Genomic DNA, 15,656 nt, shown 5'->3' with positions numbered 1-15,656 from the left:
ATGAAAGAAATGCGTCCGCAGTTTGACTGTTAATTTTGAACTTTAATTTTTGAGAAATTGGGAATTTGGGTCTCTCTGCTTTAAGTTTTATAATGTAGCTGACATACATTAAAATATTTTAATTTCAAAGGAAGTAATTGAATGTCACTTAAAACATTAAGATGTCAAGCTTTTGAGAATTTGAAAGATTGAATTCTTCTGTGAAGACAACAGGTCTTGAGTGAAATGCTTGTAACATGACATTTGTTGACCCAATAAATGAGTTAAATTTTTGAAAGTGGTATATTAATGCTGTCATCTTTCAATTTGAGTGTTTAGATGAACAGTGCTGAAACTGCTGGAGTTCTGCCCATCAGTAGCAGCTGCTGGAGAGAGAGGTATCATCTCTAGGACAAGATTTTTTTCTTTTGTTCAGCCACATTTAATTGCAATGGAAAGAGCATCTCATTGTTGCCACTCTCAAACAGCTGTTCTCCCCCAGCATCTATCGTTTGTGCTTGCTTTGGCCGCACACATTGGTTGACATTTGCCGAACATGTTGGAGCTCATTAAATATGAACAAAGGACTGAACATGAGTAAGAGCTGAGTCACAGAAAGCATGTCACTTTGGGGGCGGATGAGACTTTGAACACAAGTAATACGAGTCTCAGCTGTCAGATCTTAACTGAAGTTAAGCTGTTCGGAGTTCATGTTTTGGCCTCATGAACCTGTACAGGAGAGGGAATGACTGCATATGTGTAATTTGACCACTCAGTCTACCAGGCTTTGTAGGTTTGCAGTAGAGCTGAAAATATTTTCATTAGAAATTAATCATATACCTATTCTCCATTAATGGTTTATAATAGTGGGTTTCTGCTGTTTGTTGGTGATGAATATGCCATGACTCTGGAACCTCTTTGGTGTTTATCTGTTTATTCTGATTTCATTCATAATAAAATACTGGCATAGACTAAGAAATAACTATACAATAAATTATACCTGATAGGAGAGATGATGTCATGGTAATAAAACTTGCTTGAGATTCCACAAAAGTGAAACAGGAAGATGGACCAAAATACACAAACGGACATAAGGAACAACACAAAATGGATTAAAAAAATAAATGGGTAAATGACACTTTCTTCTTCTTTTGCTTAAATGGACACCCTCCAAGAGGTAAAGGGTCAAAAGGAATTCACAGAGGAAATGAAGGCATTAGTACTGTGCAAAAGTTTTAGGGACTAATAATGCCATCAACTGTTTTAATTTATCAAATAACTTCATAAAAACTGCAGGTCATGGAAACAAAACAGACACAATCACCCTTTGTCTTAAAAACTGATCCAATTCTCCTCTACACTTGTGCACAGATTTTCAAGGAACCGGGCAGGTAGGTTGTTCCAAGTGTCTTGAAATTAAACATTAAGTTTAAAATGATTTTTGATGGAATTAAATCAAGGATACATTAAGAGTTTACATACAGTATGTATAGGATGAGGTATTAATAGAAGCCTTTGTATTATATTTCTAACTTGTGCGAGTGTTGGCTTACAAACCAGAAATGACCTTGTTGAAAATGTAATATACAATATAAAATCAAAAGGGTTTTAGAATTTAAAAGGTTCCTTTTTCTTTCAGCAGTTCTGTTCAACACTTCCTTTTTGTGTTAAACAATTCAATTTTTTTTCTTGGTCCAGTGGAGCAAAGCAGAGTCAATTTCAAAGCTTCAGCTAAGCTCTGTAACAACCTGTCAGTTTGAGTTTGGATGGTGTCTTCACTGCTGTGTTTTTCTTTGCTCTGCCAAAGGTCATCCTCTCAGCTTTACAGCCTCAGGCTCCCTTCCCTCCCTCACTAGCTGCTGCACTACCTCTTTAGATTCCATACATTAACCTATCCTACAACAGCTGACCTGCACGCTCAGTCAAACTGGAGGGACTGTGCACAGCTTCACACAGCTGCAGCTGACAGTGTCTTTTGCATCTGTAATTATCTTACCTGTAGTTCCAAGCCTGTAGTTATTGTATATCTCATTTCTTCGCAAAATGTCATTTACAAAGCGCAGATAAAGCCATCAGACACTGAGTGCCTCTTAAGATCGTGATATTGCTTAGGACATGTAGTGAGGCTTTTTGGCAAAGTCAACACATGCTCAGCTGAGCAGGAATTTAGTCTTGTTTCTATGGAGATGCAACGGAGTAAACAAGTTTCCTTAAATCTTGGTTCTGTTCCTCGTCTTGTCAGGGGGGGGGGGGGGTTTAGAACAAATGGGACCGTGAAGGTCAGGTATTCAGCAGGTGTGGAAGCTATTTGGGTTACTGGATGTTCCTTGTTGACTGCAGAGTTGATCATTGTTTTCCACTGGTGTGCACAAAGTCCCATAAGACCGATGACGACGCCTGGTGTCGCATGGGCCGAGCTTTGGACTGAGACCAGCAGCACTGTCAAAACCGAATCACACACGGTCAACCACACCCTCACAATCGCCCCGTGGCTCTCTGGAAAGGCCACGTCAATTATCCACATAGTGAGCATGACCTCACATGCTGAGCTTGATTTTTGCAGCATGTGCATCACAGAGCAGCACAAAGGAAAAAACTCACAATAATATCATCATAGTGAGGGAGGCTGGGATCCTCATTCAACATACAGTACATGACTGCCTGATTAGCTCTAAGGAAACATTCAATAGGTGATGGATGGATTTTCAATGGTCTTATTAATACTTGGTCTGTAAAATGGCACAGCAAGAATAGTTTTTTCGTGAAAAGAATAGTTTTTCATGGTCCTATGAAAGCAAGTCTTTCATCATTTTATAGTTGCAGGGACCATTTTAGTTTTTATTTCATGGAGATATGAAAAAACTATTTTTACTCTGTGTCATTTTCATGTGTCAGTTTTATACATGTTTACGGCAGCTGTGGCTCAGGAGGTAGAGTCGAGCCCTGGCTCCTCCAGGCCGCATGTTGAAGTGTCCTTGGGTAAGATACTGATCCCCACATTGTTCCTGATGGCTATTCCATCAATGAATGAGTGTGCATATGAGTGAATGTGGCAAGTATTGTAAAGCACTTTGAGTGGTCAATAAGACTAGGAAATCACTTACATCACTGTAGTTTTACTTATTAAATTTTAAATGATCATGTTGCACTGTACAATATACATTTCTACTCAAATGTGAGATGATTATTTGGCTCCTGTATTAAAAACTGTCTTCATGACTCTAACTTAAGTTTGACAAGGCCAAAAGGTCCATCCTGCACTGCAAATCAATATCTGCGATACCAAACATTCAGGGGTTTCAACTGCTGATGGTTCTTTAATTCTCCATCCGGTTCTGGTTTGTCTTTTTAAACAGGAACAGCTTATTTCTAAAATGAAGTTAAAACTTTAATAAAGATGATTTTATGTAAAAAGGTCACAATTTTACTTAACCTGTTGACGCCTCCAAAAAGAAGTAAAAGTCAAGTGATTCATTTTGATGAATCACTTGAGTCTGTGGTGACGGGACACTCGTCTCTGCTGCGTCCACACTTTGTGACTCAGGCTGAAAAAACATGTCTTTTTACATAAATCTTACCATTGTAGCTTTCATTACAGGTGGTTCATATTTCCCTGGCATTGCTTTGCCCACTCATGGGCAAAAATAAATAAATAAATGAATAAAAATACACCAATAAAACATCTGAATCACCTTGCTCCTGCTGTGAATCATTTTCTATCCTGATGACGACAGCTTCTGGATAAAAATTGTTGTGACCTACAGGAACAAGTGCTTACTGAGTGGCTCCACAAGCAACAAAATGATTCAGCTAGGGTCTCAACTACAGTGGATTGCAGCACTTTTTGCTTTTACCATTAACACAACAAATAGTAATACAGGAGCTCTGTCTCTGCAGCGCTTTTACAGATCTGCCAGGAAACAGTGTGGATGTTTGGTGCCTTGTGGTGATCCAACAATATATCTGCAAATGAGTTAAAGTAACTGCATTCACAACTCCCAAGGAATGATGTCACCAAAAACGATGAGCGCAACCCTTTCAAACAAAAAACTAAGAGCACACATTTAATTTGCTCTATTTGCCGGAAAGCAGATCCAAAAACATGATTTATTACAGGATTGCTACAATAAATACAACATTTCTGAAGCTTTTAGGTGCCAATATAACCCTAGTTATATCTGGGTTAATATGTGAGGTACTTTCCAGTGTTGGTGTTCCTTTTTTCTTTTACCACTTTATCAATAAAACCTTGTTCTCTTTGGTGATTTTCTCATTTAAGTGGTAACCCACATTTCTATTTTCCAGTCTCATTCACAGAACATACAGGAGAAAAAACAGAGTCACAGGAGGAGAAAAATATTGCCTCAGAAAATCCCGAAACAAGGAGATAAATTGAAGTAGGTTAACCATACAGTCGTCATGCCCTGATTTAGCCTGCTTCCTCCAGAATAGATGACCCAAAACGTCTTCTCCCCTCCCTTTTCTCCCTTTTCCCATGGCCCTGTTTGAAGAGAGCGACTCATAGCTGTAACACAACTGCATGCCTGCTAAACTGATAGGATTAACAAAATAAACAGGAGATATGGAGCTGTCTGTAAACATGCTCAGCTTCTCTGCCTGCATCAGAGTGTGTTGCGCTGCAGCTGGATGGCAGTTTATACCATGTGAGGAGGTTTAAACAACTCTTGTTCCAAAAATAAACAAGTATTACCAACTAATGGTCACAAGGTTCTCTAAAATGACAAGGTCAGAAAACAATATTTTAATCAGTGGGTGGATTATGTTTCATTTTTATGCCTCTGCGCTGGCGACAGCCAGAGCATGTTGTTTTCTTGTTGTCTGTCCGACCGACTGTCCGTCCCATTCCTGTGGACATGATATCTCAGTAATGCCTTGAGGAAATTTTTTTGAATTCAGCACAAATGTCTTTTTGAACTCAAGGATGAACTGATTAGATTTTGGTGGACAAAGGTCAAAGGTCAAGGTCACGGTGACCTCACGGAACGTGGAGGAGAGTGCTGAATGTTGTTGTGTGTGAGCTGCCCAGTTAGCACACCTGTTCTCCTGCTGCTTTTCAGCCCAGCAAAATAAAGAAAAGAAAAGAAAAAAAGAAAAAAAAGAAAATGCAGTAATCCAATTTGCATTTTCATTTTCACATACTCATGTGGGCGTTCTATGACCATATCAAAATGAAAATTGAAAAGCTGTTGACAATTAATTTTCAGACTTAACCTGCTCTACAGTGACAATATTCAAATACAATAAGCAAACAGCGCCCAAAGTCCATTGCAATTACATTTACATATCACTAGACTCTTTTAGGGTCAAAATTATAATGAAAATGAAAATGAAAATGAAAATACAGTCTGTCAGTCCTCTCATCAAGGCAGCTCATCAGTTAGGATAGATAGATAGATAGATAGATAGATAGATAGATAGATATATAGATAGATAGATAAACAGATAGATAGATAGATAGATAGACTGTATTTGCAGATCCATTTCATATTTGCAAGATGTTTTTGTGAGTTTAAAAATGTATTTTTTGTATTCGTGGAGGGTGTTTTATATTTACAGATTACACATTTACACACAGATTGTCAATCTGTTCACAAAAATAATATTGGGACAAATCTACCTCCATAGGCTAACATGCTCATAATGACAATGCTAATGATGGTTAGTAGGCAGCCTGTAATGTTTACCATATCCATTCAACATATTAGTTTTATATGTTAGCATGCTAGCATTTTCTTGTTAACACAAAACACAAAGCACAGCTGAGTCTGATAGACATTAGTTTTTGGAGGTATTTCATACAGCAAAGTATTTTGACCCAATGGTGGCACCAGGTTAAAGTTGGTGAATCGCCAAAGTTTATCCTGAGGAGAATGTGAATGTCTCTGCCAAATTTAATGGCAATACATATAAATTTTGTTGTGCCATTTCACTCAAAACTACAAGTCAAGCTCATGTTGAGGTTAGAGGGAAAGTAAGGGGATCACCAAAGTCATTTGGATTCATCCTCTCAGGGACCTGGATGTCAGTACAAAATCCCCTCAGTAGTTGTGGACATATTTTGATCTGGATCAAAGTGCTGGAACGACTGACCAAGGGACATTGCCATCCCGTGGCCATGCTGCCTGCATGGCTAAAAAAATTAGGATGGGACTTTATGGGGATGGAATTTCAGCCTTTAACCTCTGAAGCTTTACTTACACACAGATGAGACACCTCAGGTCCAGTTTCATTTGAACAGTGAAATGAATCCGGTCAATATCAACAATAGAAACATACTGCCTGTTACATTATTCTATAATGACATCCGCTCACCTCACAGTCCTTGAAATTAACCCTATACTTCCTGCAGCCCTCATCACCGACCTTTGGGTGAACTTAAAGCATATGAGTGTGCTCGAACAATCATTTCACTGCCTCTTACCTCACTTAGATTTTACTGTAAATGATTGTTTATTCCTTCAAAGATGTTTGAACAGTCTGAAATGGCCAGTTGCCCCCCCCCCCTTTTTTTGGTGCTGTAAATCTGTGACACCCATATAAATCAGCTACTGAAGTAAAGGCAGCAGGGAGACACGAAGAGTGACACAGTTTATTTTTATTTGTGCTGCCCACACAAATTCATCTGGGTCATAAAAGTGGCTGTCCAACCAGGAAGTCCCACTTCTTAGAAAACTATAGCAGGTGCAGCAGCAGCCAGGTCGCTGAAAGTCACCCAAAAAAAGCATAGATTGATGTTGTTTGTTTCAAGACTCCTTTGACATTGTGTTAGGAGCTGTGAATTCAGAGACCAAGCTATTCCCCTGGCTGGACCACTGCTCAATTGACTATTTTGTCCAGTACATTTGGTCTATTGGCATAACAGAGAGATCTTGCTCTTCCTCTCATCCTCTCATTGTAAAATGTCCCTCGGTGGCCTACCATCAGCAGTAGGCTGTTTATCATCTTTTCCCGATCATTAAATCATGTCACACCATACATCAAAGCTGTCCTTTGTTTCTCTGCTGTTTGTCTTCATGGTCTCTCTTTGTCTTCTGCTGGGATCGTTTACATGACAAAATATTCACTTGCAATTTTTCCACTGCTTCCTTCGTCTGCGTCTACAATTTGTAATCCTTGAAGTTTCCCTTCCTGTCCTCATGAAAAATTGTGCAAACGTGAATCCATGAAGAGGGCATAATAAGATGACCGTATTTCTCTGTCTCAGGCACAGACAGTGACAATGGTTATTTATCTCTTTTGCATAACAAATTGCTGTATGTCTTGGTATGGTGCAGTTTGTACAGTATAGCTCTGCAGCACCAGATGTAAGTGAAACTAAATTGCAGTGAGTCACATGTCCAGAGGCTGACATTGGATTGATGGCTCAGGTTAAGAAAACCTATATAGTTCCTTCACTGTGACAAGTATTTGCATAATACAGTCATGAATGCAAAAGGAGTCTCTAAAAATGAGACACTGACACGATTTATCTTGGCAGACTATCAGTCATTCTGATCAGATTAGATGTGATTTTTTTTTAGCCGCAGATCTGTGTTGCCTGAGATGAGACTTGATTACCAGAGACGACAATTTCGGGTTGATTACACTTCCTTTTGTTGACATCCACATCACAACATCCAATGCTGTCCTTATTTCCTCATATTCGCCGTGTTTGATGCCTCATCAATCAAAGCCTGGCTTCCCGTAAGCGCCCTGTGCTCCAGTCAAGCTCCACCAGTAATTAAAAGTGCTGCAAGGGAGCAATCAGGAAATGTGACAGCAGGCTTGTTTTACAACATCTTCAAATGACCGACCAAAAGTTCTGTCCATTATAATCATTCATCAAAGCTGTCAATTAGAGAGAAAATGATTAAACATCTCCCAACACGCTCCATATCTCTGTTATGGTTTTATTCATTTTTCTGATGCGCTGAAGAGAATGTGTGTGTTGTTCCAAAGAGTCGCTGATTGATTTTAACCTGCTGCTCAATCACCGTAAAGGAAAGCGCACACGGACCTGCGGGTGGGCCAGTGTTCAATTAACAGCCATGTAATCCAAAATGATTAGTTTACATGAGCTCAGCATGAGCGGAGAGGAGGAAAGGGTTACAATGACATGAACCAGCAGCCTGTTTTATGTTTTATGTATATTCTGCGTGAAAGAAACTTTATTGATCCCTTTGGGGAAATTGACTAATCGTAGTAGCAGAAGTAATTCTGCAAGGATCAAATGAAGTGGAAGTTAAGCACAGAACAAGGACACAAAAACACAAAACACTGGGTAGTAACTGATAGAAAAACCTTATCTCAGATTCTTCTATAGTGGCTGACAAATTCATTTTGAGTTCCCAAAGTTCTTCTGCAGCAAAGGGAATTTCTCTGATGTTTTGTCAGTATGAATATGGCACTGTCTGCTTCATTTGGTTGAGAAATATCAGAGCTCAGATGGAACATTATACGGGGGGGGGGTATTTCTAATACCATACAAAACGGTGTTAGGCTAAACATGAAGCTACAGTCAGTACACAGTAAGCTTAACTTGGCACCATGATTGGAAACAGGGGGAATTAGCTAGCCTATAGTTTTGTTAGCTTAGGACAGAGTTTACCCCATTTTCCAATGTTTATGCTAAGCTTCACCTTCACCTTATAACTCTCAGCAACAAAGCAAATAAATTTAACTTATTTTCCAAAATGTCAAACTGTTCCTTTAATTTTGTTGTCGTTCTGGCATCTTATTCCAAACCCCAAGTTAAGAAACTTGATGTAAATGATAACACAGGTATTTTAACTGTGTATGTGTGAGAGAGAAATAAGTCTTTCTTTAGACTGAGATTCAGGCTCTGAGAAACCGAGTTCTTCCTCTTCACCAGGTTCTCACAGTTTCATTTCATCTCCTCTGTTTGACTAAAGAAAAGGTCAGCTGTTTGGAGAGAAAGATGGCATGAGTTGTTCACAGTAACAGTTCATCTGTGTATGTGTGTGTGTATGTGTGTGTGTGTGTGTGTGTGTGTGTGTGTGTGTGTGCTTCAGCAGCTCCAGCTCATGGACCAGCGCCTCACCACTAACGATGCCGCTGGCTGCAAACTCTTGGGAGAGAGCGGGAGAAGAGCAACAAGGAGGTGAGAGAGAGCTGAATGGGGGGGGAGCTCATGTTTCATTAATAGAGAATATCATGCAGTGTGTGTGTGTGTGTGTGTGTGTGTGTGTGCATTGGAGGGGATGCAGGGTCACAGTTGACATTAATTAGAGGGAGTATGTGTTACACAAATGTAGGGCAATCACTGATTCAGAGGAGCGTGGCGTCCATGTTAGTCTACCTTTAATCAGCGCTGATCAGGGGTAGAGCACACCGGGCGAGCTGAGCCCTGCTGATGGCATGAGACACCGAAGAAGACTGATGAGTCAGTAGCCTGTTTCAAGCATCAGTCATCATTACTGACTGAGTGCTGAATCACAGTCAGACCAGCGTCTCCTGGTATTATTTTCCACATGGGGACGGTGAAGCTTTCAGCCCCCCCTGCCTGTCTCCCTCTTTGGCCGTCGGTCACTTCCAATTATCATATCAGTAATAACCTCTGACTCCTGCCTGGTTGTGGACCGACTCTGCCTCTCCAGCACCCTGTCTGTCTCTCCGTCCTGTCTATCTACCCGCAGGATTTACAATCTCAAAAACATCGCAGCTCTAAACAATCACAGCCACCCTCCATAGAGTTGACAGGAGTCGTGTTACAACAATCTGAAATCACATTTTTATTTTTGGAAAAATGGTGCATTACTTCCTGCTGAATAATAAAGACACTAAAATCATAATTGATTGTGCTACATGCTAACATTAGCATTTAGTTAAAGGTATCATATGCAACATTAAAATGTCTAAAAATGACTAGACCTATGTTATATAATTTGTTGAGTTGTGTACTTACATTATCCCAAATGTTTCCAGTAATTAACCTCTCATTTGGTCAGCCGTCACTGGCATCATATGCCCTTTGTTCACTTTTTATTCAGTTTTAAGTCACATTTTTACAATGCACTTTTTAGTTCTTAGTTGTTTGTAACTGTAAATTTTAGATGAAGGATTTTAAGTCATCAGCTGTCTGGAGCTGAAGTTATCCAGCCAAGTTGCAGGAAATATGGCCACAATCGCCTCTTCCTGAGTTACAGCATGAGTGGCATCGCAGAACATTATGATGTCGCAATGATTTTTAATGCGAAACTTTAATCAGGGTTCTTACTGGTTTTAATCACCTGGTCCGTTTGTTTTGAGGAGGAGGAGACCTCTGTGAATAATTCAGCTCCCAGTAAAAACCTCCTGAACAATTGACACTGGAGGAAACCAAAATGGGAGAAGCTGAAAACAATGATGGTGAAGACAACAACTCCCATGATCCCATGCTACTTCACGAGGTCACCAAACTGTCTTTTGTTATTGTGTTGCTTGAGAGAACCCCAGTGGCAGAAAATTACATATTGCACATTTAAGTGAATGTGAATGTGTGAAAAACTACAACTACACTATATGACATAGATCAGAAGAATATTTGTATTTATATGTTTTTTAAATACACGATAGTGCATTTCTTTCTAATCGAACACTCAATTAAACTCATATTGCTGTATAAATCTTCGGTCGTGCTTGGTGCAGGGATCCTCAGAAGGAAGGAAACAAATAATGAAATATCCAAGACTGCACTCCTGTTCAGTGCGCAAGTGTCATACCAGGAATGTCTATGCAGAATAATTATTTTTAAAAACCAGACCTGGAATATATCCTGTAGCTTTGGAGCTGCTAAATTTCAAATCAAGTTTTTCAGACGGTTATCAGCAGTCACTCAACATGATTTATACTTGACTGTAAGCATTAAGCACCACAGTAAAAAATCTACCAAACACATGAATGATGATGTTTATTCTTTTTTTCTCTTTTTTAAAAGAGATCAGCTGTCTTATCTCCTCCAAAAAATGTTTATTTGTCTGATGGCTCTATGGTGCTCTGTCACACAGAACTCCTTTATCCCTGATATACACACATGCACAGCTGGAAAGAAAGAGGCATCATGTTCTTCTGCAAGCTTTGTTTTGAAGTGCTGACTGAGATAAAAAAGATGATCTGTGGTCCCTGGATTTTGTTTCTTTTCCAAATTTGCTCTTTGTAGACGGTATGCTTCTCGGCCTTGAGCTTGTCACCATATCTGTCTTTGAGGTTTGTTTTATTAAATGTTAATGACATTTTGCTTTCTTCTTCTGCTATGTGCAAGGAAACAGCTGGAAACTCAACTGGGATAGTGGGGATGTAAAACAAGAATGAGATAATAACTTCAACTCCACCCTTGTGCCATCTGTAAACCACATGCATTTGACAGCATTATAAATTGCTTTTTGTCTTTGTTTCTCTCTCCCTGCCTATACTGTACATTTATTTGTGTGTGTGTATCTGTGTGTGTGTGTGTGTGTGTGTGTGTGTGTGTTTGTGTGTTTATGCCGATTATTGCACAGTGTTTGTTCCTGTGTGGGTGCAGTAGAAAGGGTAATGGTATGTTGTACTTGCAGCTGAAGAAATAGTTCTTTATGCTTTTGTCAGCTGGTGTCAGTGACAGGCCATTGTATGTATATATATATATATATATATATATATATATACACATATATATATATGTGTGTGTGTGTGAGGTGTGAGTTGTGGGTGTTTCACCATCCTGTGATTACCTGATATTCTTAGAATGACTGTTCATTAATGAATAGTTAGAATAATCAGCTCTATTTTTGCAATTGGATTCCCCTGACAGCAGCTTTTGTCATTATTTGCTTTGCTTCGATAATTGCTCGCTTCCCCCATCGAGAAACAGAAAGTGTGAAAATTGCATATTTATAAAAAGAGGCACCAATGAGTGTAGAGCCTCTGTGTGTGTGTGTGTGTGTGTGCATGGGCAAGAATTCACACTCACCAGCAGAGAAAACGTACCAATATCCCCTTTAAAGCTGCCATGAACAGTCACTTGTCTTAGATCACAAAGCACTTCTTCATGTTTTTTATGTAAAAAAAAAAAAAAAAAAAGGAATAAAAAATAAGGAAAAATATAAAATTAGGACATTATCACAATAAGTGGGAGTCATTGTGATTGCTGGAAAAAGCATTTCACAAGCTAGCAATTTACCTGATTTCCAACTAAGAACATCAAGCAGTATCAACTTTCCACAATGCTGGAAATCTAGTCCCTAAGTAGACCCAGTGGAGTTTGTTCCTGCTCATAGTAAGCATTATTATGACATGTACTTTGACAATAACCAGGCATTCAGCGAGCAGCATGATCAGTGAGTCATTGTCCATTCAGTTCCAGTAATGGGGATCAGCCAGAGAATCACAGCTACTGTGGATGTTCGACTGAGTAAAGTTTGGCTTGGCTGAATCTGTCAGGGCCGTAGCCCTGCCTTGACTGGACTGAAATCAAACAAGTGAAATATGTGAGAAAACACGACGATTATTCATCCATTTCATAGCTCTGAAATAAGTTTAAAGATATGTTTTTCCTCAGTTTCATCTACAGATATCATTGCTAAACACCTGTAACACAACATTACACCCACTGTAATGAAAATGAAGAAACCCTGGCTCTTTCATACTGTAGACACTGTTAGATGGTCACTAAAACTCAATAAGAGACTGACCTGTCAAAAAAGCTGCTTGTTGCATAAAGGTCTTCAGCTGTAGTGAGCTAGCAGTCAAGGAAAACTTGATTTGGTTTCTGATTTTTGTTGTTTTTCTGCTCATATTGTGATTCTGGTCCACACTCGAGCCACACTGGACCCTAATGGAAAACAGTACAGTTTGATGTTAACTAAAAAGAACCACATGGATGAGAGATAAAAGGCGTGCAACACGAGGTTCAGTACAGCAGCTGATGCTCTCTCTATCTCCCTCTCTTTTTCTCCATCTGCCTCTCTCTCCTTCCTTTCTGTCCGCCCCTATTGACGTTACGGCTGCTCTGTTCACCTGAACCGGGACAGAAGGCGCAGAGGCTGTTAGTCCTCACACTTGCTCGGAGGCACATCGAAAGGTCACGAGATGTAATAAAAACAGCTTGGGACGTTCTGAATAATGATAGTAGACATTTATTATACAGGAGCAAGAGCAAACCCCTGCAGGGTGTGTGCAGGGTTGGCCAGATATGACGCTGGGTCAGATTACACAAATAACCCCCATTTACACCAGGCCTTAATTGCCCCCTCCCCCCTGCTGTTGCTATACTACCTTAGAAAGTCAATGTTACAGCCAAGCAGAGCCAGAGCAGCCAGCAGAAATGAAGCATTATTAATAGGCAATTTCACTTTAAGCAGCTTCACCACCTCCTCAGAATTTTCTCCATAATCCAATCGGGTGAGATGAGTGAAGATCGAGCCTCCTTACAATAACTTTAATCATAAATAATGTCGGAACAGGAGCTGGAGAGAAGAGGAAAGGACATAGACAGTCACTCCCTTGTTTGCTTCTCCCTAGTTTAACTCAGAGCCAGACTGATGCAAGAAAGAGAGACATGGGCATGAAGGCAGTGACAGGAGCTGATAGGAAGAGAGAGACAGAAAGAGACACTGAGAAGATTAAGAGAGACAGTAAGAGACAGGGGAGAGTGCGAGGGTCTGCGTCAATGTCTGTAAAAGTGATGGTAAGGAGGAGGCAGGGGGAGAGAGGGAGATTGAGCCAGAAAGATGAAATGAGAGGATTAGAGGAGAGAGAAAGATGGGACTGTTCAACAGCGCTCTCCCACACTGGCAAAGTTTCATCAGCTTGAAAGGACTCGCCGTGCTCTGAGTCACAGCAGATGGGCAGCACTGTCAAGTGTTAATACAAGTATGTAGCAGCCACTGTAGATGGAGAAACTCATCTGCTTCATCATCCCACCGAAGATTCCTTACATGAAGACACCAGCTATTGTTTTGATCAGCTGGTGTCAAATCTATGGCCAAAAATCAAACACATGCACCAGTAGAGGTGGCCTCAAAAGTAAAAAAGCCAAATATGAAAATGCTGCCGTTGTTTATCCACTGAAGTGTCAAAACATTAGCAAGTTAGCAAGTGCAGCTTTGTTCTCCCAACAAGGGCCAAAAATCGATCCCCGAATTCAACATCCGCAGCTGTGGCATGACCCGAGTCTTCTGAAGCTGTGTATGATTGTTCAGAGTGTGAAAGCTATTTTTTTTGGGAAGCATTCATGATTATACCCAAAGATCGAGTGCTACTGCTGTAATTTACACGGTAACAATTCGCTATCTGTTCACACTCTGAAGCAGAAGTTATTACAACGGTGACAGGTCTTCTCCAACTGTGACTTATAATGTCCTTATAATGCAAACTTGAGCTCTCTGTGATGAACACCCCTCATATAAACTCAAACGTAAAAAAAAAAAGAAAGATTCTCTTTATTCATTCACATCAATAAGAGAATCAACAGGAGCATGTATGCTTTTGAAAAGTAGCATATTGTAACTAATGGCGTCCGTATTCTCTTGAACTTGAGGGCATTCGTTCAGGGTTCTCGGCTTATGCAGCATAACTCACACTCTTGAGAACTGACAGAAGTGTTGAGCTGCTCGGCTATCGACTGCTTAGCTAACTTTCATTTGCCGACAAACAAATTTCACCTGCGAGTTGGTAAATAAGGACTAAATTTTCATTTCTGGTAAATAAACCCCAGATTGGTGTTGGTTTCCTTGATTTGAGTGTTGTTTGCTAAAAAATGTCAATACTGTAGCTCTGGTTTATGTAGCTGTGTGTGATTAAATAAAAAGGCCTGAATTACTCTCCCTCCAGCAGTGCCATTACGTGCTCTTTATACTGTGGCTGTTTGGAGCATCATTTTGGCATTCTGTGCACAGCAGTGCATGTTTGTGGATGGAGGGAAAAGTGCATTATGCATGGACACTACTGAGACTTGCCATCAAAATGGTCTTTTTTTAGGAGCTCCCTGCTATCTTTGGACTAAATAGGCTGTGAATATGATTACAGACGCAGAATTAAAGACCAACACCAAAAGATACCTGCCATTCTGTCCTACAGACCTACGTGATCAGCTGCATTCACACACGCAGGAGTATCTTCACTGTGCCAGACTGCATACATAAAAAGGGCATAAAAAGTGTTTTGTAAAGATGTTTTATTGAGGTATGTGGCCAACCAAATGACTCTGGACTCAGGAAACATCCAAACACATACTTTACATCTTGAAATCTCGAAGGTGTGAACGTGTGATGCTACATAAAACTAGGCAGGATAACAAAGAGTTTACATGGATAAAAGCATAGATCCAGTTCTGTTCTGACACGATTTTCCTCCAAGATGTTCACGTCCGAAGAACGAGGACGAACCATCGGCCTCTTCGAAGAGTTCCACGGTGGAGAATCATTGAATATGACAGCGATAACTATGAAGGAGATACCTCAACAAAAAGGACGACTTATTCAGATGACACAAAATAATGTGCTATTGTCCTTACTACAAGAAGAGGAGCTTATTTGTCATAGTCTCTAAAGGCTTTCACATATATTGAAATGTAGACTAAAGAACAATCATATTAGCTAGATGTCTGTGCTCTGAAAGACGACGTATCAGTTCAATTATTTAATCATTTTCTGCCCATTGTTCTACTGTTACATTCTCTGCTTCGATTCTACATTTCCCTT

The sequence above is a fragment of the Seriola dumerili genome, unplaced genomic scaffold (genome assembly GCF_002260705.1).
Source record: "Seriola dumerili isolate Sdu_G_001 unplaced genomic scaffold, Sdu_1.0 BDQW01000044.1, whole genome shotgun sequence".
NCBI classification, from domain to species: Eukaryota; Metazoa; Chordata; class Actinopteri; order Carangiformes; family Carangidae; genus Seriola; species Seriola dumerili.
The sequence above is the reverse complement of the archived record's forward strand: the minus strand, read 5'-3'. Positions refer to the sequence as shown.